This window comes from Lepisma saccharinum, chromosome 24, assembly GCF_977018435.1.
Source record: "Lepisma saccharinum chromosome 24, izLepSacc3.1, whole genome shotgun sequence".
Taxonomy (NCBI): domain Eukaryota; kingdom Metazoa; phylum Arthropoda; class Insecta; order Zygentoma; family Lepismatidae; genus Lepisma; species Lepisma saccharinum.
In genome coordinates, this window is record NC_139252.1 from 32,475,615 (window position 1) to 32,501,579 (window position 25,965).

The following is a 25,965-nucleotide window of genomic DNA, read 5'->3' on the forward strand; positions in this document are numbered from 1 at the left end:
TAGGTCCATCGTACCGTCCCTTCATCACTCGATAGATCCGTCGTACCGTTCCTTCTTCAATCCCTATATCCGTTGTACCACCCCTTCTTCAATCGCTATCTCCGTCGTACCGTCCCTTCTTCACTCGTTATCTCCGTCGTACCGTCTGGCCTCGCCCATGGCGCAGTGGTAGCGTCATTGCCTTGTAATCAAGGGGTCCCGGGTTCGATACCTGGTGGAGGCACAAGTGGTTCGGATCCCACTTTAAACTGTAGGTCCAGTCCCGATTAGCCTTACTGTGCATAAAGTGGACTTAAACACTAACTCAAACAAACAAACCGTCGTACCGTCTATTGTTCACTCGTTAGTTCTGTCGTATCGTCCGTTCGTCATTCGGAAGCACCGTTCTTACCGCCCCATCATCACATGTAACTATTTTATATGAACATTTCGATAAGGTATCAGGTAATAGAAAATCAGCAATGTAGAGTGAAGGATTAGGATGAGCACATTGTGTGGTACGAAGTGGAAATTTCTCGATTAAAAAATAAAGAACTGCTTTCCAATTCCTCTCATTATCTATACGGTGCACAGTAGTTTCAAAAGGGAGTACAGACTTTTTATAGTGGTCAGTCCTACGTTGTAGCAACTTTTCGCACGTGTACGCATGGGCACACCATTGTGTACGTATTGAATACTTGACGTTAGCTTCTTAATAACTCTCTCCCTCCCTCCCCCCCTCTCTCTCTCTTTACTTTCAACCTCTGTCTATGTTACGTAAGGAGATATTTTCTTTTGAGTAAAAATACAAAATACGTGGAACCTTGCACTAGTGGCGTGGCCAGGGGGTGGTGTGTATCATAACTCCCCTCTGGACAGTTATGTTTACAAAAGGAACAGCGAATGAATAAAAAGATAAAATATATTGCCGCTGTTACAGAAATGATCATGCCTTGATGACTCTAGGAGGAATTTTAAACGTCAGCAAAAATCCCAAGGATATGAAGCGTTCATGTGAAGGAAAATGCTATTAAGGAAAGAAGTTTTCAACTCAAGATTCGAGATCTGTCTCATACCTCTTCTGAACACAACCGTAAGAATTTTTAAATCCCTTCGGAGAACCTGCCGACGACTTTAATTATAAATTATTACTGGTATATAATTCATTTTTTGCAGATTTCACATCCCATAATTTGGCAGATATTGACAATCCGATTTCGCGTCAATCTGACTAGACTTCTAATAATGGCAGAAAGTAACGGATCGATAGAAGAGAAGAAGAGTCGAAATCCAATTTTCCCAATTCATTTCAAAGCTGTGACGTCATCTCTTAGCTGCAATCGTGGACAATTCGGAAGCCAAGAGGCACTTAGGGAAATGATTCGTCCAATTCAATCCCCAATCTGGATTCATAACAGTTTCAATTCATAGAAAGATATGGGCGGGGTTGCAATGATCCCTTATCGGAATCAGTGAGACATATTGAATTCCAACAGCTCCAAAACCGACTTCGGTGCCAAAACCTTCTTATATATAATGCCTGAGCGAGCAGACACACTTTGCATGCAACGTCATCAGTGGTAGGTTGTGGGGATGATATCAGTCTTGGAGTCGTAACTGTGCGTTTCTACACTCTCTACACACGCACACTGGAAATACTAGGTTCAAACCAGTGTGTGAAATCCTGGAGGGTACGGGTGGATTTCCCCCCACCCCCAATAATCTTGGCCTCAAAAATCACCCCCACTAAAATTTTTCAGGGGATAGTTTTTGTTACAACTAAAAAAAGATAAAAATACTTTTAATTTCAAATATACTGTACTAAGAATAATAGCGAATGCATACACAAATGTGAGTGTTCAATGCTTTTTCTCTCTCAAGAGATCATTAACAAATCTACATGAATACGCACAATAAAAGTAAAACAAGACTGCAAAACAATAATAACTAAAAAATCTAATTGATCTATCATAAAGGACATAGTTTGCTACTTTCTGCATCAGTTATATTTAGAAGTAACAAATTTATTTATTTTTGGGTAATTAATAATAATTGATTCAAGCGAGGACTTATTACAGTCGCGATGCAATTCAATGCATCAGTTCATGCGTTTTGATGCACCTTGATAAGTTTTGATGCACCAGAATGCATCTTCTTAGATGATGCACTTAAACGTTTCGTCTGAGCTACACGATAGTCTACATTCTACACGTAGACTATTTTATACACGTAGATTACGTAATCTATGTAAAGAACATGGCGAAAGGTGATAACTTAGCAAAGGGCGCCGTGGAATTAAAAGAATATTATACTGCGTATCAGTTGCTGATGTATGAGGAGAACTTTTCATACGTTTTCTTCCAAATTCGAACAATTTCTCACCTAAATAAAGCCTAACATAGGAAATATTCTAGTGTTTTATGGGGGAAAGACCACTATTGCCTCACGACTGCCATCTGGTGTTGTTTTTTGCATACTATTTATCTTCTTCCATAGTTGATGAGAGAAAAGAAGATAAATTTTGTTGTAAATAGGATTCTTTTCAGTTTGTTTAGAACTAGTTGAAAATGTCACTTTTCTTTCATGAAACCCTTGAAAATTAATTTTAATGCACTTTAGATTGTCTACGTAGTCTATGTAAACTACAACCCAATGTAATCTACGCGTAGATTACGTGTAGACAACGCATGTAAACGTAAACTTATTTATAGTCTACGGCACATCACTGGTGTACACCCAGGGTTCTTTTTATGTAGCAGTGCCCATTCGGGCGATATTGAAATAAATACACAAGTGGTGCGTAACTGTGACTCCTCCCCCCAAAAATGCAACAATCGATGTGCTGAAAGAGGAGGGTTCACACTGGAAACAACAATGGCTCTGGTTCAGTGGCGTATACTGAATCCAAGATCTGGGCTATCTCACTATGTCACGTGGTCCTAGGCTATGAATAGAAATCAGGTTGCCAACTCATAAGAAATCAGGTTGCCAACTCATAGGAAATCAGGTTGCCAACTCACATGAAATCAGGTTGCCAACTCACATGAAATCAGGTTGCCAACTCACATGAAATCAGGTTGCCAACTCACAAGAAATCAGGTTGCCAACTCCATAATCAGCATCATCATCTCACTGACATGAATAATTTTATTTATAATTTCTGATCGATTTTCCCCCTGTATTTTATTCTCTAGACTTCAGGCTTCGCAGATTGCCTAGCTAACCTAGAATATACGCCCCTGCTCTGGTTATAGATTCTGGCGAGACTATTCTGTTAATGACACACTCAAGAATCGAAACAGCTACTTCCTTGCTGCAAACACGATCAACTTGATGCAACAAAGACCGAGCAGATAGCGATCTTGCTGAACACACGAGATAACCTGATGTGCAATGATCACTTTTCTTTCTCTCATCTTTTTTTCCTGCAGCCGAAGCAGACAAAAATTCGGAACGCCTAAGTGAAAAAAAGAAACCGCGCAATTAACTGGAACATCAGAACCGCTGTCAAAAAGGAAAGAAGGAATATTAAATACATGAATTTTTAATGACGTCAGCTACAACCATCGGTGACAGCTGTTTCGTGAGAGATATACATTAATCATCCCGTCAGGAACCAACATACTTTTATTTGCCTTGCGTATTAATACGCGTTTCGTACCGTTCTGAATGGCAAATGCATGCAAATGGACAACGGGGAAGGAGCTTGTATGTGCTGAAGTTTCAGGAGAAATATCGCTTTCATGCCCTGGTCTGGAAGTAACACATTTGGGATAAGTGTCGCGGTGTTAGACAACCGATATAGGTAAAGCTTTTGGTAGTGTGAGACCAGATCGATGATGGAAAGTGCATTGTGTATGAGGGGATAATTTTTACACGTCTTGTAAACAGATTTACATTTGGGAGGGCTGAAAGGGGAACAAAATATTTGAGGTAGGGTCTGCATTGGCTGTCATTCTTACTAACGTCCTATTTCTTGTTCTTTCTTTGTAGTTTTCTATTTCTTTATCCTTTCTTCCCCTATTTTGTCTTTCTTACTGTTTCATTCTTTCTTCTCTTCTCTCTCTCTCTCTCTGTCTGCTTCAGTATTTCTTTCTCCTTCTTCTTTTTCTTCATATCTTTCTTTCATTTTATCTTCCTCTCCAAGTTCATGATATTCCTATCTATCTTCATTCTCCTTCCAATTCTTCTTTGTACCTTTCCCTTTCTTCGTTTCTCCATATCTTCCAATGTTTGTCTCCTATTGTCCTTATCCTTTTCCTCTTTCATATCTACCTTCAATCCCTTTCCTATTTATCCTTCTTTGTTTCTCCTTATATTCCATTGCTTCACTCCTATTCTCCCCTCCATTTTCTCTATATTTTTCTTTCATTTCCCCCTTTCTCTCTTTATCCCCATTACTATTTTACTTTCCATTGTTTCTCTTATATTTTCCTTATCCTCTTTCTCTATATCTTCCTTTCAAAGTTAATCACTTTCGTTTTTTATCTGCATTCCTCTTTCTATTTTTCTTCGTTCCTTCTCTCCTATTTTCATTCTCCTCTTTCTCTATAACTTTCTTTCATTTTATCTTCCTTTCAAAGTTTATCACCTTCCTTACTATCTTCATTTCCCTTTCTATTTTTCTTTGCACACTTTTCTTTATTTATTTTTCATCTTTTCCTTTCTTTATTTCTCTCCTATTTTCCTCCTCCTTTTTCTCCATATCTTTCTTTCAATCTATCTCCCATTCCAAATTAATCACTTGCCTTTATTTCTTCATCCCCTTTCTCTTTCCTCCCCTTTTCTTTGTTTGTTTCTCCCCTTATTCTTCTTTTCCTCTATATCTTTCTTGCATTCTTTCTCTCTTTCCAAGTATACCACTTTCTTCATGTCTTCCTTTCTCTTCATCTCATTCTCCGCCTCAATATTTCTCTTATACTGTGGAATCTCTGGAGCGAACGACAATAAACGCGTGAGTGGGAATGGGATTGCGTGGAGGGGGAAGAGCGGCAGCGTGTACTGCTTCGCTCCGCCCACCCCTTCTCTACCGTTATGCGCGGGCTTGTCCAGAGATTCCCGGAATAGAGTATACATTCCCTCCTTTTTCTGTATCTTTTTCTAAATTTAACACTTTATTTCATTATATATCCATTTCTCCCTCTATCTTGAATTGGTTTATCCTACTTCACTTTTCTGCCACTTTTGGCTAATCATGAAGGTGAAGGTAAGAATTAATGATGGGACACTCACAGGAACGCCCAGGGATCGGAGGTACAGCATAAAAGTAGACAGCAAAACTGGCACCAAGGTGGGGAGGTAACACCATTTCTCTAATAACGCCAGAGTACACATTGGTGGTGAAAGATGTGGTACGAGCTTTTAGCTACCATACTTTTCAACACCATGCAATAGCAATAACCCATTGTGTAAGCTCCCAAGTGAAGAGGACAATATACAGGGTGTACAAAAAAGAATGTCTTAGTTTTAGATTGTTATAACTTCTTGTAGAATACGTGAACAGTGTTCATTCATGACTTAAATGTTTGAAATTTTGTTGGTGTTCATTAGTTCTCAGTTTTCCAGTTTGGCGGCGCTGGCGTAGCAAAGGAATAGAATAGGCGACAGGGACATGTTAACACACACAATGTTCGTTATTTGGGGGACCGAAAATCCTCACGAGTTCGTGCAATGTGAACGAGACACGCCTAAACTCAATGTGTTCTGTGCAGTTTCTCGAAGTCAAGTGCATGGACCGTTCTTCTTCGCGGAAGAATCTGTGACAGGGGTAACCTACCTGGATATGCTTCAAGAATGGTTGTTCCCACAACTTCTAGCAGCTGAACCAGAGAACTTTATCTGGCAACAAGATGGTGCTCCTCCTCACTGGCACACTTGTGTGCGGGAATGGTTAAATGGTGTGGTCCCCGACCGCTGGATTGGTCGTACTGGAAAGAATGACAGGGCTTGCTTATCATGGCCCCCCAGGTCACCTGATCTGACCCCTTGTGATTTTTTGTGGGGTTTTATTAAAGATGCTGTATAAGTACCTCCCCTTCCAAATGATCTACCAGAATTGCGACGCCGAATACGAACAGCTGTAACCTCATGCTTGTTAGAGTGTGGGAAGAGCTGTATTAATCGTTTGGATGTGTGCCGGTTCACAAAAGGGTCACACATTGAACATTTGTGAACCAAAAAAACTGTGTGTCACTCTTTCGTTTAATATATATATATCATTGTTGTACGCCAAATATGTATGAAATATCAGAGGTTCAAAACCAGGACATTCTTTTTCATCGAGTAAGTGTAGCAACGCTCAAAAGTTTAGTTTTGCGCGAAAATAATCGCTGTTCCATGCACGTGTCCAATCGATTTATCGTTCTCGAAAGAAAATCCGGTCGAAGTAGCCTCTTGAACATTCTTCACAGTTGATCAGCAGATGTTTCTTTTCCTCTCGTCGCAAAAGGAGGAATTCTTTGAGGTTTCTTGCAGAGTCACCGCGTGTCGGCTCCTCCGGAGACGGTGACCAAAAGAGCCAATGCTTGTCCTCCGCTCTGTGATAGGCCGTCCACTCTCGCCTGAGAACCTTGCCGAGCAAGAACTTCTGCCCACCCACTCTGTCAAGATCTTTGTCCTCTTCGGAAATCCTGAAACCTCATCTTCCAAAGCTCTTCACTTGACCCTAGCGCCAGTGTAGCAGACTCAGTCGTTTCCTCTCCAAGATCAAGACTTCTGGCGAGTAATTTTCAGGTTTCGACAACCTTGTTGCCCCGCCATTGTAGTTCGTGCTTTGGCCTTATCTTCATGTCTTGCTTACAATTCTTGTTTTTGTCTCGTCTGTTCCTTTTCGCACGGCTGTCGTGTTACTTGGGTATGGGAATCTTGAAACACTGTACTTCAGGGGCGTATATTCCGGGCTAGCTAGGCTATCTGCGAAGCCTGAAGCCTAGGAAGTAAAATACTGAAGAGATATATCTTAGAAACTGTGTGAATTAAGCTGATTTGAAGTAGAAGATAATGGCGATTCTGAAGTTGGCAACCTGAATTCTTAGGAGTTGGCAACCTGAATTTTTATAAGTATGCAACCTGATTACCGTTGGGATGGCAACGTGGTTTCCATGAAGACGTCAAGAATGAGTCTAGTCTTCTCCGTTCCTCCATACCCTAAAGTTCAAATCACCAACCCTGAGACCTTCTGTAAACAAAACCACGTGCATGCAGAAAGCATTGCAAACTCATAGAAGTAAAATAATCCACACGAAAATCCAGCGTTGTTACAGGATTCATTACGTAAGGTAAAACAACGGCCAATTTATAATATGGGATACGCTGCCGCAAATTACGTCTCACTTTAAACCCAATGCTCTTTCTTTTGTACTTATTGCTTCACCTTTATGGTTAACTCTTTGCACCAGTAATCATTTCCCATAAATTTGGCTTCTTTCTTGCATGTGAATTGAATATATTTTACTTGCATTTTTTTTAGACAAAATGATATAAAATAGTAAAGTATATTTCTAAGGTTTGATATAGATAGGAGTGTATTTGAAATTTGTTTGTAAATTTTATGTAAATATCTTATGTAAATAAAATATATAATGGGCATAAACAGCCATATGCAATGGTGTAAGTCCAATAAATATATTGATGATGATGATCAAAACAAGACAAAGAAAGTTCGTAAATTTATTGCGGTTGGAAACTTTGAGACAATCAACCTAATAACGATTTTTGTTCCGCCAAATATAGTGCACTTCGTAAAATAAGTTGGTGACATGGCAAGGTAAGATAAGTGTGAACATTTTGTAGGAATATGCATTGTAACTTTCAATGAGCTTAGAGATTTGTGTACATAATGATATTTTATAACATTGGTTATTTTCTAAATATAATCATGTGAACAGCAAGGAAGTAGTGCCACTTTCAACATGGCGAGTTCTATGCGTGCGGGAAGGTCTGACGCGGAGTGATACATCGAATCGGTGAGACTGTTTGTTTACAGAAGGTCTCAGGGTTGGTGATTTACATTTTAGGACCATTTTCTATTCGGATTTTAAATATCTGGAGATCGGGTATTCTGATATCCGAAATGTTTGGATTATCCGGATATGCTAATTCTCAGGATGTTCGGATTATCTATCCTAGTTACTAGGATATCGGATAATTTGCTTTTTGTTTTTTGTCCTCCCCTTTTTGGTAAGAATTTGCAATACCGGCCCCTTCCGTAATTTCTATCCTAGTTCTTATACCCACGAAATACGTAGTCAAGATGAAGTATCTGAGGTTAATATGTGGGGGTGACGTGTTGAAATTGTTAATTGACGTGTAGAAGTTGTAAAATAACATTTTCAATTACCGCGATCGTTCTCCGTATACAAGCATGGAAACCATGTTTGTTCAACGTAGCGGGCCTCCCCGACGGCGCAGTGGTAGCGTCGTAGCCTTGCAATCAAGGGGTCCCGGGTTCGATACCCGGTGGAGGCACAAGTGGTTCGGAACCCACTTTAAACTGTAGGTCCAGTCCCGATTAGCCTTACTGTGCATAAAGTGGACTTAAAACAACATATCAATATCAAATTGTTCAACGTAGCGTTCACTTGTTCAGTAATCTGCGTGGTGTGAGGAAGATGGTGACTTTGAAGCTAGGAGATAAAGTTCTTTCTTTCGTAAGTTTTTTTAGTAACTTTTAGTTGGGTACATATTAATAATACAGGGCATTCGTTCATATTTCGCATACTCAATAATTTAGGGCATTTGATCACGATTGTGTAGTTAAAATTTGTCGCTCAAGTCCTACGAAACTGACATTTTTTTACGGTGCCCCACAAACCATTCTCGCATAGCCCCACAAACCATTCACGGTAAGGTTAGGTTAGGCAAACAGTTAAAATTTCGATCTAAAACGTAAAATATTGAAATAACCATTGTTTTCGTGGAGAAATCCAGAGTTTCTGTTCCGATCGCGAACCACTCAATTTCGCAATTTCTACACGTGACCCCCAAATTTTAACTTTAAATTCGTGATCAGGAGGCCTCAATTAGTGAGTATGCGAAATATTACAAAAATCAGGGAGGGGTCCAGTATTGTAAATTCGCTCCCCCTTTTCTTAGCCAACAAACATCTTTGGTTCTACAGGATGGAAACCTTGACCTTCTGGAAGCGACAGTCTCATCAGATGTTTGACTGATTCGTAAACACAGGAGAAGGGGTCTGCAACACTTCACACTCAGGAACACTCAAGGATCCTAGACTGACCCTCCCCTTCCCCTCTTGCGGGGGGAGGGGAGGCGAACCCTCCGTTCAAGAAGAGGGAAATTGTTGCTTTCAGAAAGATAAAAAAAAACACTTGTTTACTTTGTGGTAAGACTATGGAGATGACGATGACCAAAGATGTGGCATGAGCGCCATTACTACATAATATTCCTGGTATGGACGTTTTGAGTATATTCACCTTACCGTCATATTGCGTAAGCGCGGCTCTCCAAATATCTCAGCGATATTCATTTTAGATCCTCAGAAATACATCCTTAAAATTTGATGAAAACCACTCCTTACTTCACTTATGTAGATGTACCAGAAGATTCACCATCACCTATTGTTGCGTTGCCTAGATTTTGTAACGGAATAGCATTACTACCACCATTGTTAACCAAATGAACAAAAGGAATTAATATCTAATACTTTTTTATACTCATAACAGTTGCATTCGAAGAAGAACCCAAGGTAGAGACAATGTTTTGTTATGTTGAGTTATGATGAGTTCATAATGTGAATTTATGAACGTACGTGTTCAATACGAAACAAATGACTATCGAATATAGTAAACAGTTAGTCAAAAGTTATGTACCATGTCTTAAGTTATGAACACAGAAATATTAGTATTGAAATCTAGTTTTGTGTTGATAAAATGGTGTAAATGTTATTTCGAAATCTTTTCTCTCAGTACATTTTTCATATTCTTGAAGAAATATTTCTGTAGTACCACATACTTGGATGATTTATGAGAAATCGCCCTGGAGTTTAGAGTTTGGATAAGTCTCCTCTAAATTTGAGAGAATGTTGAATTATCTCCCCTAAATTTTGTAGCTGTTGAAAATTCTCCCCAAAGTGTTGTACAATGGTGAAAAATATATGTAAACAGTAGAAATTTCAGTGAAAAATGCAGGCTCGACCAGGACTCGAACCCGAAAAGGTGAAGAATATATCCCCTAAAAATTGCCTCTAAATTTTATATTTTGAAAAATCTCTAATAAAGTTGAGAATTTTGTGTAATCTCTCCTAATGAGAAAAGGTCGGTCACCTCTCAAATATTTCTTCAAAATTTGTCTTCACCGGGGCGAATTCGCATCGTCCAACCCACTATGCCACTTCAGCAGGACATATTTAAGGGGGTCCAGGGGATCCAAACTCCTCCAGAAAGACTTACCAAGCACTAAAATTAAATAATGAAAATATACTTCTTGAACACTTGTTGCATATTCGATAGTTATTAATTCTCTCTGAACTGGAAGGCAAGGATTATATCAGGATTATACGGCTTTGCAGGACAGTATCAAAGATTTATGTTTGCACACTACTATTTATGAAAATATGCATTTATTAATCAGGAACTTTACTTTTCGCCAACTGGATCTAACATCCTGTTTTTCTTATTCAATAAATATTGGATTCTTCATTAATTTAACATTAATTTCTTTACCAGGGCATGGCTTTTTATACAAATTAGGCATACCTTAAGTACAGGTAAGCTAGATGAATATGTGCTGCTACATATCTGTACTTATACAGACCTTTTACCTATTCGTATAGTAATATTAATATAATATCAATTTATATGTTTAATTAGTATTTAATTAATATAATTATGTAATTATTTAATTTAAACAGTACACAGTATTATTATTATTATTAGTTGTACTAGTATTAGTATCTCCCCCCCAATATATTTCTCAGGATGTTTTAAGAACTGTGAAGTTCAACATGAGACGCCCAAGGGGTAGAAAACATCCTTGCATTTCTTTTCGCGAGAAAACCCAGCGACTCTCCCCCTCTCCCCCCCCCGACAGACGCCCGGGCCGGCTGGCTGCTTCTTCCCCCGTCGGCCCCCTTCCCGAAACATTCACTCCCTCATCCCCCGGACCCAGTTTTCCCAGCAATTGAGTGACACGTTCGGGGGGGAGGGCGGCTGCCAGCAAATGATGTATTACCCCGCACAGCTCACACTCGCTCCGAAGACATGGGAGGGGCATTTGGTGCGGAGGGGGCATTCGGAGCGGAGAGACACAAAAGTTGGATTGATGGTTGTAAGGAATAGCTAAACCAGAGAACATGGCAGAGGTATTGGCGATATGGGAGACTATCTCGGCCATCGGTGGTTCAGTGGCGTGTCCGAGCGGCGAAACACTGAAAATTCCCAAACTGTACGGGAAAATCATTGAAACTTCATATTTCAGCATCTACTATACCCCCTTGCCCTTTCAGCACATTGAATTTGTTTCTAATTTCACTTCATGCACAGGCAGGCTTATCGGAACTGAGCCTACAGTTTAAAATAGGGTTCGAACCGGATATTGAACCCGGGACCCCTTGATTACAAGGCGACGATGTTCTCATACGCCAAGGACGCATTTTTTGGGGGGGTCCATGAGGTCCGGACCACCCTTCCCCCGAAAGGCTTACAAATTACAAAAAAAAATATTGAAAATATACGTTATTTAACATTTTTTTTGTACAACTGAGTGATACTTATTTCCACCGAACTTATTTCAAGGCAGTAAATATGTAGTTTTTATAATTGCTTTATGTACTGCAAAGAGTTGGTGGGAAAATATATATACTGGAGACCATAAGAAGGAACTGCCTTATAAGGGATGCCTTGGAGGGATTGGTTGAAGGAAGAAAAGTCCGTGGAAGAAAGAGATATCAGCTTATGGATGATATTAAATTAACTGGGTCGTATGCTATTACGAAGCATAAGGCAGAGAATAGGGAAAGCTGGAGATTGCAGTGAAAAACCTGCCAATTAGGCAGAAAACAATGAATGAAAAACATTAATTTGATGTGTGTCTGTCTAAACAAAAGCTAACGTAGTACAATGACTTCTTTGTTGAATAATTACTCATTATTAATTATCAACTGGATGTAACATTCGTTTTTGTTATTTAATAAATATTATTATTTTTTATTTATTTGGCACTGATTTGCTTGTCAGGACAGTTGCTTTCGTGCAAAATTTAAGCGATCTTAACCACAAGTACGCTAGATAATGAATACATGCTTTTATATCTCTATTCTTTACCGTATTTTTATCTATTCATAGCCTAAAAATAATAGCAATTTAATATTAATTTATATATTTTAATTAATATTTTTAATTGAATTATTGTAATTTGAACATCAATATTATTTATTTCTGAGACACTTGGTTCGGACCCCTCCCCCCCGAAATAAATTTCTGAATACGTGCCTGCACTACGCCTCAGTTTTCAGCACGTTCACCTACTTTAAACTGTATGCCCAGCCCCGATTATCTTATCTGAGGATAAAGCAGACAAACTTCCCTCCGATGGTGTTGTGCAAGGGCTGTCTCCTCATAGTCAAGGTGTCCCGGATTCGATCACAGCTCGAGAAACATTGATTGCATAGTGGTTCAGATCAAGGTTATTAAAGATCCGGAAACCCATACATTCTACCAGGCTGTCCCAGAAGTCCTGCACCATACAAGGGCCAAAATGAAACACAGAATATCAGAAACAAAGACAGACTTTATTCAGAAAAGTACAGGCCTCTATGTTCAATTACCTTCACCCACCTCTGCGACAACAGTTCAATCTGATGGCGATACCAGGTGGCAGGTTTAGAATTGAAAAACTCACGACAGGCAGAATTTACATCATCATATGAATTGAAGTGCCGACCACACAGGAAATGTGAGATAGAGCGAAACAAACCGTAATCCGATGCTGCAACTTCCAGACTATAGGCGGGATGAGGTAACAACTCAAATCCGTCAAGCTCAGCTAGTGTGTTGGTCACTCTTCGAGACCGGTGACTGGGAGCATTGTCATTTTGCAGCAGTAACTCGTTAATGCCGGGTATTTCCCGTTCAGAATGGCATACACTCGGCGTAATTGTTCAGAATACAGTTCACCTGTTACAACATGACCTTCTGGAACAAACTCATAATGGATCGTCAATATTCCACTACACACTCACCATGAGCTTTTTCCCCATATCTGTCCTGTTTCACATGGGCGATGGCCTCCTGTCTTCTTTTCACCCACTCTTTACGTGTATCACGGTTTTCAGAAACACCCAGTTCTCGTCTCCTGTCACAATTCTCCTCCAAAAACGAAGATCATGCCGGTTTTGTAGCAATGTCTGGCAAATTGCAACTCTGCGCTGGGCCTGCAGCTCTGTCAGCTCGTGCGGACTTCGTCGGGGCTGTTTTTGGTGTAATCCATGTCATGCAAGCGACGGTTTACTGTCGATTTGGATGCCCCAACCACTCTTGCTAACACACGTGTGCTGGATTGTGGTGTAGCATTCACAGCATCCTGCAGACACTCGTTAATGTCCATCGGAGGTCACCCCGTGCGGGCCTTGTCCGCGAGGCGTAGATCACCTGAAGCGAATTTTCTAAACCAACGGGAAGCTGTCGATCGATTCACCACTTCTTCGTTCTCCACACGACAAATTTCCTCCGCTGCCGCTTTTGCTGTTAGTCGTTTTTTCCATAAAAAACGTAGCACTGCACGAAGTGCAATTTGGTCCTCACTCATCGTGCCCACTTACTTCACGGGAACACTCGCTACACATGCAGTGCGTGCCTTCACTTGATCCCACGAACCTATCCTCTATGCCTGCCAAGAGCCTTTCACCGGTGGTGCCAACTACCCTCGCAAACTTCACTTCTTGGAGCTCAGTTTGCTGATGGTGCAGGACTTCTGGGACAGCCTGATAATAGGTTCTACCGGGTTTCGTAACAGGACCGGAATCTTTCTTTGTCGGAAAATTTAAATTCGGTCCAAGTTTCGTATTGTCTCATTTCAATACCGAACTTGAACCGTATTCAAATTGATCCGGAGAATAGGTTCCTTCGAACGAATTGATATATTTTAATGGTAAAAAAAGGTTCTTTACGGTTCGGAACCGATCGATGCTTTTCTGATTTTCTCTCCCGGACCGGAATTGAATTTATTTACAATTCCTAGACCTTTTAAACAACCCTGGTTCAGATTCCACTTTCAAACTGTACGTCCAGCCCAGTGGCAGATCCAGAAGTTACAGTTTGGAGGGGCGAATACTAACCTACTCTAGCACTGTTTTAGATTTCCACTTTATGCACAGATATACTAATCGCGACTGGACATGCAGTTTAAAGTGAAATCCAAACCAGTATGTGTCTTCACCGAGTATCGAACACGGCACCGTTACCATTACGTCATTGGGGAGGTTCAAAATAGATAGTTGTCATCGTATGTCGTTATCATAATTCCTCCCATTGCCACTGTGCCACTGAATGATCAGATATGATGTGTAAAGTGAACAAGAAAAAGCTTATTCTCTCAAGAGGTCTCGGGTTCGATTCCCTTTTTAAGCATATTCCACAATGGTTTGAAACCAAATTTAAACTGTAGGTCCAGTTTCGATTAGCCTATAATCATAAGCATAGAGAGGGCTTAAATGAAACTTTAAAATATGTTATCGATTGTGTTAAACTTTGTGGTGAAAGACGGAATATTTGAGTCTTCAAAAACATTAGGCATAATAATATACAAAAGTATGGCAGTTGGGGGGGGGGGCGATCCCCCCTTCGCCCTCCCCGTGGATCCTCCTGGTCCAGCCTCAATTAGCGTATCTCAGCACAAGGAGAACTTGAAACAAATGTTGACAAGACAAACAAACGAAGTCAACACTTTACACTCAGAAAACTAAATGCATCATATCGATTGATGCACCAGAATGCATCGGTTGATGCACTAAAGTGTTTTTTGTATCTTCTTCAAAGAATCAGATTCACATTTGATGCATTTGGGTGCATTTTTGTATGTCGTGAAAGAAACATCGAAGTGCATCAGTTGATTCAAGTGAGGATTTATTTCAGTCGAGATGCACTTTAATGCATCAGCTGATACGTTTTGATGCACCTTGATGTGTTTTGATGCACCTTCCTGCATCATCCGAAAAGATGCAGAAAGGTGCAGAAATGTGTATCAACTGATGCATTAAATTGCATCTCGACTGAAAGAAATCCTCACTTGAATCAAATGATGCACTTTGATGTTTCTTTCACGACATACAAAAATGCATCAAATGTGAATCTGATTCTTTGAAGAAGATACAAAAAACACTTTAGTGCATCAACCGATGCATTCTGGTGCATCAATCGATATGATGCATTTAGTTCTCTGAGTGTATGAGTACTATTATGTTCAAAGTTGTTATCCCACAAAAGTGCAGAATAATGATAGATAAAGATGCAAAACGGGCAAGAAAAGCATGTGAAAAGTAAAATGCGAAAGGGACAACAAGGAAAAAGAGAGACAACCGAGAAAAGAAAGTTTGAGGAAGAACTCTCACAACACAAAAATGCACCCAAATGCATCAAATGTGAATCTGATTCTTTGAAGAAGCCATAAAACACACTTTAGAGCATCAATCGATGAATTCTGGTCCATGAATCGATATGATGCATTTAGTTTTCTGTGTGTACAGAGGACTTTAAACGTGCTTCTTTGAAATGGAGACGAGAACAAGAGGATGCTTTTAAATCCAGACAGGACTGACAGATGAGACGAGACAATGAGGAGACTTATCTCATCCCGATGTCATCACTAGCGGAAATTAAAGGTGACGCAATTAACAACGGCGTAAAAAAAGCATGAAAAGAGTAACATATAAAAGATGCAAGTTGAGAGCATCGGAACTTCCTCGATAACGCAGTGGTTACGTCGTCCCCTTGCAATCAAAGTGCCCAGGGTTCTATACCCGCCAGGTACGTATTTAGAAATTTATTTCGGGGTGTGGGGGTGCGAACCAAGTGTCTCAGATATAATAATAATAACAACAACAACATTGCAATTAAAATATAATTACATTAAATTTAAATATTAATTAATAAATAGTAAATTAATATAGTATTGCTATTATTACATTAATAGGTATAAAACGGTATATGAATAGAGATATAAAAGCATGTATTCATTATCTAGCATGTAGTTAACATTGCTAAAATTTGTATGAAAGCAACTTCCCTGGCAAGGATATCAGTAACAAATAGATAAAGCATTGAATATTTATTAAATAAGAAGAAAGAATGTTAGATCCAGTTGACGAAAATTAGTTTGATTAATATCTTTCTCATCATGGAAGTACAGCGCCACATTTCAACCTGGTGGCGGAAAATTGAACTATTTTTATCGACATCCTTTTCCCCGTGGTCTGCATAGTGGGTTCACCAAATTTCAGAGTTCTGCGATGCCTCAAACAGGCTACAGAGGGCTCTGAGTTGGGTAAATTTAATTCTGGCCTCCCGGTATGTGTCTACGATTATTGTCACATTAAAATGATATTAGATTGTATACGCTCAAGCTTAGCGAAAGTAGTCCCTTTGCAGGGCTTTAGTACAGGACAGGGTGTTAGTTACCACTGCTAACCCGTATATCAGCCCACCTTTAAAGTGTGCCATATTGAAGTACGATTGTGGAATTTTTGGGGTGGTAGAGAGAGGTAGCTTACGAATGGGTGGAGTAAAGGATCAGAATAGAAGCGAAAGGAATGAGGAGATGGGGGAGGGAAGGAGAAGAAAGCATGGGCAAAGAGGCAAGTCCTCACTTTGCGGACGAAAACAACCATCCCGACTTTGATGGATTATGGATTGTGGAAATGCCAAATTGTGAAAAGAGAGTTTTGTGTGTGTGGCGTAGAAGGGAGGGCGGAAGGGAAAATTGATGATGGAAGCAAACGATGAAACTTCCTTTTTTTTCCCGAAAAAAAATGGAGAAGTGGTGGGTGCGAGAGAGGAATCGAAAAGAAATCGAAGATACAGCAGAGACGACACGAAACAAAAACTTTTTTTTTTTCAAACTCCCAAAAGTTTGTTTTTTGGATCAGCATTTGACCCCCACACCGGCGTCGGCGAATGGACAAAGAGGATTCTGCAAAATTCCAGAGAGAGACTTCAATGGTTTCACGCTCGCCAACCCGGTGACCCCGAGGCCGGCCTTTGTTTTTTTTTTCCTTCCTCCTCCTCTTCGAGGCTTGACGTCATAATTGATGATCCTTTGCCAGGAAGTGAATGGTATGGAATTATGTCACATGATTAGCCTTTCTTCTGTACGTTTCTTCGGGGCCCTACCACTCTGGGGCCGGCTCAGGAGAGAGAGAGCTTTTGGTAAAAGTTCAGACGGGACTGTCCCGGCTGGTCATCCGGCGTGGTCGGCGTGTCGAATAATGAATAATGATTTCGTTGAACCGGTGTGAATTTTTGCCAAAAAGGTTTCTGCAGGTATTGTGCAACAGGGCCCACACCCTTTTCTGCGGTGGATCATTTGCAGTGATGGTAAAACGCGTCTGCCCTTCAGAAGGAAAAAAAAGGGCTTTTGGGACTTTTGACGTTCAACTGACCATTAATAAACCACCAAAGAACGCGTTATGATTTCCTCCTGAAATTGAATCCACCCTCTTTTTTTCTCTGAAACTACCTCCGCAAAGAATGCATCCGTTTTGAAAAGAACATCGCCCCCTTTCGGGGACCAAAAATGGGAGGGGCTGTACGTGACGTCACTTCTTGTAACCGGAAATAAGACTTTCGTTTCAACTGACATGAGGGTGTGTGTGTAGGTCGCGGTAAAGATCTGAAAAAAAGGTTCTGTTCGGAAAACATCTGCATCAGTTGCCCATCTTCTGGGCCACGGCTCATCATGTTACCGCATTCCGAAGGACCCTCAAGTTACCAATCATTTTCCACGACTCAATTTTCTGGCTTGTTTTTGGGGTAAAAGGAAGGGAGGTACCATTAAGGAAACAACGTGTGTAATTATGAAGGAAATACCTCATTTAGCACAACTCAATCTTGGAGATAGCCTAGTGGTCCAATGTCAGAAATAGGGGAAAACACCAGAGCAAAACATAGAGGCATCAATTGACTCTGGGTAATTTTGGTCTTTTCGAAACTGTCCGAACTTCACGATTGCATGATGTTGCGGGTGGCGAACCAATCGTATCCAACAGCGTATGTGGCGTAACCTATCAGGAGCTCGAAAACCTTTCCAGAACTGTCATCCCGAGAAAATATCATCAGCATAGAGTCCAACTCGATGTGACCTTTCTTTGGTTGCATGGAGTAAACCAAAAAAGTGTTAAGCCGGCTTTAGACGAAAGCATTTCCTTAACATTTTTCCTAGCATAAATGTTATGTAAATGCTTCCAAAAATCTCATAGCAGATAGTACTTTACACGGAAGCATTTCATGTAACTTTTCGGCTAGCTTTAGCGATTACAATGTATAACATATACAGCATGAAAGGCACGTTGAGTTACACGATCTGTGCTGAGTGCACGGTGTTTACAATTGAAACATCTAAAATATTCTTCCATACGTGTACAGTAAACGTTGTAAAGTATGTATTTAAGCAGTGCCATTGCTTTTGTACCTTATACCGTTTTACACGAAACGTTATTCCTCTTGGTTGAATAGTTATCGGCTTCTAAACATGTGAAGTGATACATTGTTTACATCTCACGCGGCCGCCATTACAGCTACATTCGTGGCAAAGAGGTCACTTCTGATTGGTTACGCTACGAAAAATGCTACGGAGCGAGCCTATCCTTGAGAAATGCCATAAAATGTCTCACTTTACACGGTAGCATTTTGATCATGGCACAAATGTTAAGGAAAATGCTTTCGTCTAAAGCGGGCCCATGGGAACTGAACCAAGTTCCAATATGAGATATGGAACCCCCGTCCGCGTATTTACAAACCTACAGTGCTGCAGAATCTCCAGCGATATGTGGCTTCTGATTGGCTGTCATTCCAGATGCGTTTCATTATCCAGTGTTCCTTCAAGGTAAATGATGCAAAAGATGACGCTAGATGGCAGGGTTCAAATTTACAGTATAGATTTCGCAGATCTATCCCAACAAGACAAGAAACTCCTATAAAACCAGGTTAGTTTTTAGCATATTTTTGTAATTAATGTTCTGAAAGACAGGAAAACAAAACTCTTCGTGAAGTGGATGACTTTACCATCTCATGATTGCAAACAATGTAACTACTTATGTATATCTACCTTATTACAAACAATCCCAATTCGACGTTTTAGTGGTGTGATTTATTGCATATTCAATCAGGGTTGTTAAAGGTCGAGGAATTTTAAATAAATTCAATTCCGGTCCAGGGGAGAAAATCAGCAAGCGTAAATAGGTTCTGGACCGTAAAGAACATTTTCAATTCGATCCAGGAACCATTTTTTCAGGATGAAATTACATACGGTCCAGGAACCCTTTATGCACTGTAAGGCTAATTGGGACTGGCCTACAGTTTAAAGTGGGATCTGCATCCGACATCTTTGATTGCAAAGCGACGATGCTACCACTCTGACTTGTAACTTTTTGATGGTGTGTTTCTGGACCAGGGTTCCTTCTCTCATTGATTGTTCATCACAACCAAATTATTCTAGCAATTGTGAACACAGAAATGATTGTTTACCAGAACCGAACTCTTTTAGCAATCGTGCACACACAAATAATTGTTCACATCGACCAAATTCTTTTAGCAATCGTGCACACACAAATGATTGTTCACCAGAACAAAATACTTTTAGCAATCGTGCACACACAAATGATTGTTCACCAGAACCGAACTCTTTTAGCAATAGTGCACACACAAATGATTGTTCACCAGAATAAAATTCTTCTAGCAATCGTGCACACACAAATGATTGTTCAAGAGAACAACATTCTTTTAGCAATCGTGCACACACAAAAGTGGTACAGCCTCCATCCACCCTGCCAGTTTGATTCGAGGTCACTGAAACACCCTATATTTTTAGTTAATTTAACCAAAATATGAAATTAAATATGGACTTACATTCATGAAAAATTATAATTTTCATTAAGCAAGCGGTACACTTAGCTAAATAAAATACATTAGTCTTGTATGACATTAATTATAATGCAAAGTCAAACACAAGATGTGCGTAATTATAGTTTACTAGAGCCAAAAGAGGAAATTGTATCGTTACTCACTCTAGTCCTACATGTTTTGTACGTCTAAATCGATGAATAAGACATGGTCTGTTGCTCAGATTCAACCAACCAAACGGGAAAAAAGAGTTTCCACACGTGAAATGCAAAACATGAATATCTGCAATCATTATGCGAGGTAGAGAATAGGAGGCACCGGTCAAAAAAATCACCCAAGATTTTGTTTACCAAGGAAACGTTGACCCATCTCCCTTACATAAGAATTATACTCGAGAATGCATATCGTCGTTTGACATGCTTTGACCCCAATAATTTGAATCAAGAGGAATCGAACGCAAAGTGTGGGTGGAGGAGGTGGTCTACTTTCCCCAGAAAAACACAGGTTAAGGAAGTGACTGCCCAAGTAGAAGAACCAGTTCCTTAAAGTCTGTGATGTCAGAATCAGAATTCCAAACGGAGCGACAATTTACCATTTTAAATGTTGATACTTTGTCGTCATGCAAGAAGGAAGGTTATTTACGATGCATGGTAACAACACCAAATATTGTATAGCCAAAGTTGATAATGAACTATTCATCTGTGAATCCCATATTCAGTCCGTCTACATTCGTTCGCCATATATTCTACAAAAACCGATCACCTTTATTTTAGATGTCAAACGTAGATATTATAAATTACTTTATGTAGACTGATTGTTTTGTAAACCTCTCAGGGAGCGATGATGTTGTAGATTGACGGTTCACTTACACTTAGATTAGTTGATATTTTATTGCTAATAGTGGAAGACTCATGGCTGATCAAGAAAGAAGACAGTTTCAACTAGAGCGAGAAGGAAGACAGTTATTTTGAACTAGAGGGAGAAGGAAGACACTTGTTTTCAACTAGAGGGAGAAGGAAGACAGTTATTTTCAACTAGAGCGAGGAGGAAGACAGTTGTTTTCAATTAGAGGGAGAAGGAAGACAGTTATTTTCAATTAGAGCGAGGAGGAAGACAGTTGTTTTCAACTAGAGGGAGAAGGAAGACAGTTATTTTCAACTAGAGCGAGAAGGAAGACAGTTATTTTGAACTAGAGCGAGAAGGAAGACAGTTATTTTCAACTAGAGCGAGAAGGAAGACAGTTATTTTCAACTAGAGCGAGAAGGAAGACAGTTATTTTCAACTAGAGCGAGAAAGAAGACAGTTGTTTTCAACTAGAGCGAGAAGGAAGACAGTTGTTTTCAATTAGAGGGAGAAGGAAGACAGTTGTTTTCAACTAGAGCGAGAAGGAAGACAGTTGTTTTCAACTAGAGCGAGAAGGAACACAGTTGTTTTCAACTAGAGCGAGAAGGAAGACAGTTGTTTTCAATTAGAGGGAGAAGGAAGACAGATATTTTCAACTACAGCGAGAACGAAAACTGATATTTTCAACTACAGAGAGAACGAAGACAGTTATTTTCAACCAGAGCGAGAACAAAGATAGATTATTTTCGACTAGAGCGAGAAACAAGAAGGCTATTTTCAACTTGAACCAGAAGGATGGCTGTTATTTTGAACTAAAGCGAGAAGAAAGAAAAATATTTTGATCTAGAGCGAGAAGGAAGACAGTTTTTCTCAAGTAGAGCGAGAAGAAAGATATTTTCGAATAGAGCGAGAAGGAAGACAGGCATTTTCAACTCGAGCGATGACAAACAAAACTCTTTCAATTGGAGAACATGACCGGCTTCACTTACAAGACGAGACTGTACCAACACAAAGAAAACTAAATGCATCATATCGATTGATCCACCAGAATGCATCGATTGATGCACTAAAGTGTGTTTTGTAGCTTCCTCAAAGAATCAGATTCATATTTGATGCATTTTTGTATGTCGCAGGGTTTCGGAGCGGAGTGCGGAGCGTACTAAAGGAGCGCTCCGGAGCGACTTCGAAGCGTCATTTCTACTCCGCTCCTCGCTCCGGAGCGGAGCGTGGTACGACAGCACTCCGATCCGGAGCGGAGGGGTTCGACTTCTTGAGAGACACGCTCCGCTCCGGAGCGGAGTGGTTCGACTTTTTGAATCGCACGCTCCGATCCGGAGCGGAGCGTGATACAACAGCACTCCGCTCCGGAGCGGAGTGGTTCAGCTTTTTGAGAGACACGCTCCGCTCCGGAGCGGAGTGGTTCGACTTTTTGAGTCGCACGCTCCGCTCCGGAGCGGAGCGTGATACAACAGCACTCCGCTCCGGAGCGGAGTGGTTCAGCTTTTTGAGACGTACGCTCCGATCCGGAGCGGAGCGTGATACAGCAGTACTCCGCTCCGGAGCGGAGTGGTTCAGAGTTTTTAGACGCACGCTCCGATCCGGAGCGGAGCGTGAGGCAACAGCACTCCGCTCCGGAGCGTGGTGCTTTTGAAAACACGCTCCGATCCGTTTAGGAGGTTTTTTACACGAATGCTGTAATGCAACTATGAATAATGGAATGGGCGCGTTAAAGCCGACTTCCGTGACGGAGTGGTTATAGTCGAATCACATGGAAAGAGCCTGCAGTCCTGTTTCCACGTACTCTAGTTGATTGTCTGTATGATCGCCCCCGCTTGGAGGGGAGGGACAGAGTGGATCATGCTTCCTTATGGCCCTAGTCGAACGGGTGAAGGAGGAGGTGCGCGGGGACTTTTGACCGAAGCTTTTTTGTTTGTGGTCGCTCTACAGCACAGCACTCTATGACGTCAGGGATCCGTGGGGTATTTCAAATTTTGTATTGTGACTCTTAGATATAAGAGTTTGAATGTTATGTGTTGAATGGGTTACGAATAATTTCGAGCAATCAATTTTTTCTGCTTTACGGATTTTTCCGACCCACCTCCCCCATACAACAGACAGCTTCGTTTTGTGCCGTATTCCGTGTTCCTTGCAGGTGACTCAGTGCAATCGGCTAGCTCATTGGTCTTGTGCCCGTTTCAAGAGGGGAGGAGGGTGAAACTGGTACATAGCTTGTTTGTGTGTGCTTTCGGGGTTGAGAACTTCGTTCGCTGCGCTGTACGTTGCGTTCGACTTATCCGTACATGATAGAGACATCGCCTTTGCCAGACAGATCAAGTGTTGCCAATTGTATTAGAATTATGCTACACCAATTCTGGCTAGATTGTTCTCTTTTAAAAGTATTACTTGCACGTGTTGTTCTTCTCTTCACTGTCATAAAAAGAAGCCTTTAAAAGCTGTGTTCTCTTGTATCATTACATGCATATTATGTGTGCTTGTCAACGGTGATGTATGGACATTTAATGAAATTTTTAACGCCGCCGATACATGGACGTCTTCAGGATTTTTTTCCAGGAAGGGACAAGCAAGATATTTGTCCAAGGGAGGGGGGGGGGGGCAGAATGAGGCAGAATTTCCCCAAAATAGTATTACTCCCATTAAAAATATTCTACAGTTTGAAGTTATCATGTTCCTGCAACGCCCTTGCAATAATTAACATATATTACTGTGACTGAAATGAAATTATATGCGTGAAATATGTACTTCTTGATTACCTTTAATTTCCGGGTGGCGTGGCCCCCTCCATTTCCGGACGTCCATGCGAATGGAGAAATCATTCCAACCAGTATCGTTTAATAGAATAATAAGGTGACTAGATTTGTTAAATCAATATAAAAGAACAAAAAAGAACGAAAAAAATCCGTAATTGTTAATTCTATGCATCATAAGCCAAGATAATCATGGAAGATCTATACTGTAATAATGAATTGAAGGAAATCATGCCGAGTTTTTATTTATAGTCTACATATTCAAGTAGGAATGGAATGGTGCACAAAAAAAATTACAAATATGTATGTAAAAGAAAACCAAGTATTTCGATAAAGTTATTTCTATAATTGTAATCAACAATAACCAATTGTCCTTTCAACTAAGTATAAGTTTCAATTTGTTTTTTCCGGACTTTACCTTTGCCTTACCTTTAATCGTACATTTCTCATGATCCGTAATTTTAAACAAATCCTAGATAAGTCGGTAAAAAAATAGGACCCCGAAACTATGGAAAAGAATTATACTGTGATAGAGAAACAAACACAAAGGAAACACCAATGACATTAACGCGGGTCAAACCAACACCATTTGTCGTTGAGAGCTGAACTCAAATCCACGAACTCGCTGAAATATTCCCATGGAATTCATTATTCGTCTGATATTGAATACCCAATTAATGCTTTCTGTTATGTAATAGACATTTATGAAGTGAATACATTATAAGAACTTTGCCAGATTTCAGAAAAAACACACACGCACACACACATACGTAAAAGATATGCATAAGAGGTTGTTCATTTGGAAATGAATTTCCGAGTTGTATTTTTATGATTTTGTGAATAGATTTAAAGGAAAGTGACATCTCTTATTGTTAAACAGAATTACAAATGTATATTTGCTTAAGGATTAATTTATCACTATATACATTGCAATTATACATTCAACATACGTTGAAGCAATGCCTTTTGTTATGGACTCTTGGTGGATTTAAGACTCAACAATACGCTATCGAGAATAGACCTACAGTTTAAATCCTACCTAAAGTGGGATTCGAGCCACTATGTCCCTCCACCGGGTATCGATCCCAGTGCCTCTTCATTACAAGGAGACGTTGTTACCACTATGTTATCGGGGTACAGGGCGCTACTTTCTTTTTCAGTACACATTTATCAATTCTCTCATTATCATCGTCGCGATTAGCGAAAATTCAAAGCTAAGTAACAAAAATCAAATCAAATGCCATCAGTGAGGAAGGCACGTATTGCTCGCAGCCCTGTTTTCCAAAATGAAACCATAAAATTCAGAACATGTCCCTATTCAAGTAGATAATATTACATTTTGTGTTTATCACGGTTATTAAGGTTTATACATCTTGTTTCGACTTATCTGCTGACTACACATTGTTCATTACTGAAAACTTGCTTTCAGTTTGCTGTGTACAACGTACTTAATACAAAAAATATTAATTTTATACGTATACGTTTTCTGGTTTTCTAGACTCAGAAAGTTAAATATAGCAACATTCCATTCGTCGTTTCTCCAAAATTTTTGCAATTTTCTTATAACCACCATGCTTATTTTCAGGTTACTGCTTACAAACTTGAAATGTTAGATATGGCAACCAGACATTTTGTAATTTTTGCAGTAGTATACGTATGTAACCATTAAATACCTATTTCAACTTCCTGCCTTTAAAATTGGGAAAAATAATCGATATGACAACCCTGTATTTCATACTATTGAAATTCCCCTGTTCGGCTGTATACAAACAGCATTCCGATTTTCGACTTTATACCTTCATAAAAGTAAACCAAATGTGGCAACTTACATTTTTGGTTAAGCCGGTTTTCAACTTTCTAGTGTCAGGATTTTTAAAAAGTTAGATATGAAAACTCTGTATTTCAAATTAAAACGTTTCCTTATTGGCCGACGGTAACATTAATAAGCATGATTCCGATTTTCAACTTCATACATTCAAAAATCGAAAAGTTAAAATTAGCAACCTGAATTTCCAATTACTTTAAACTTTTCCCTTTCGCTACATTCAAAGTATCATACATAACCAGCGTAAAAGAGTTAGATATGACAATCATGCACCAGCGAGTGTTTTGCATGAACACCTGTCTGCCTTTATCTTCCTCCGTACAAGTTGCTTCGCCTTTCTTCTGGCCTTTTAGAAGGTCGAATGGATTCTCTGCAGTAATTTCGCCAGTGTTACTCGAACCAATATTCCGGAATAACTCACTTCTCGCGCGGCGTGGACTGTAACGTCGGGCCGATATGCCAAAGTGATTAGCCCGAACCAGAA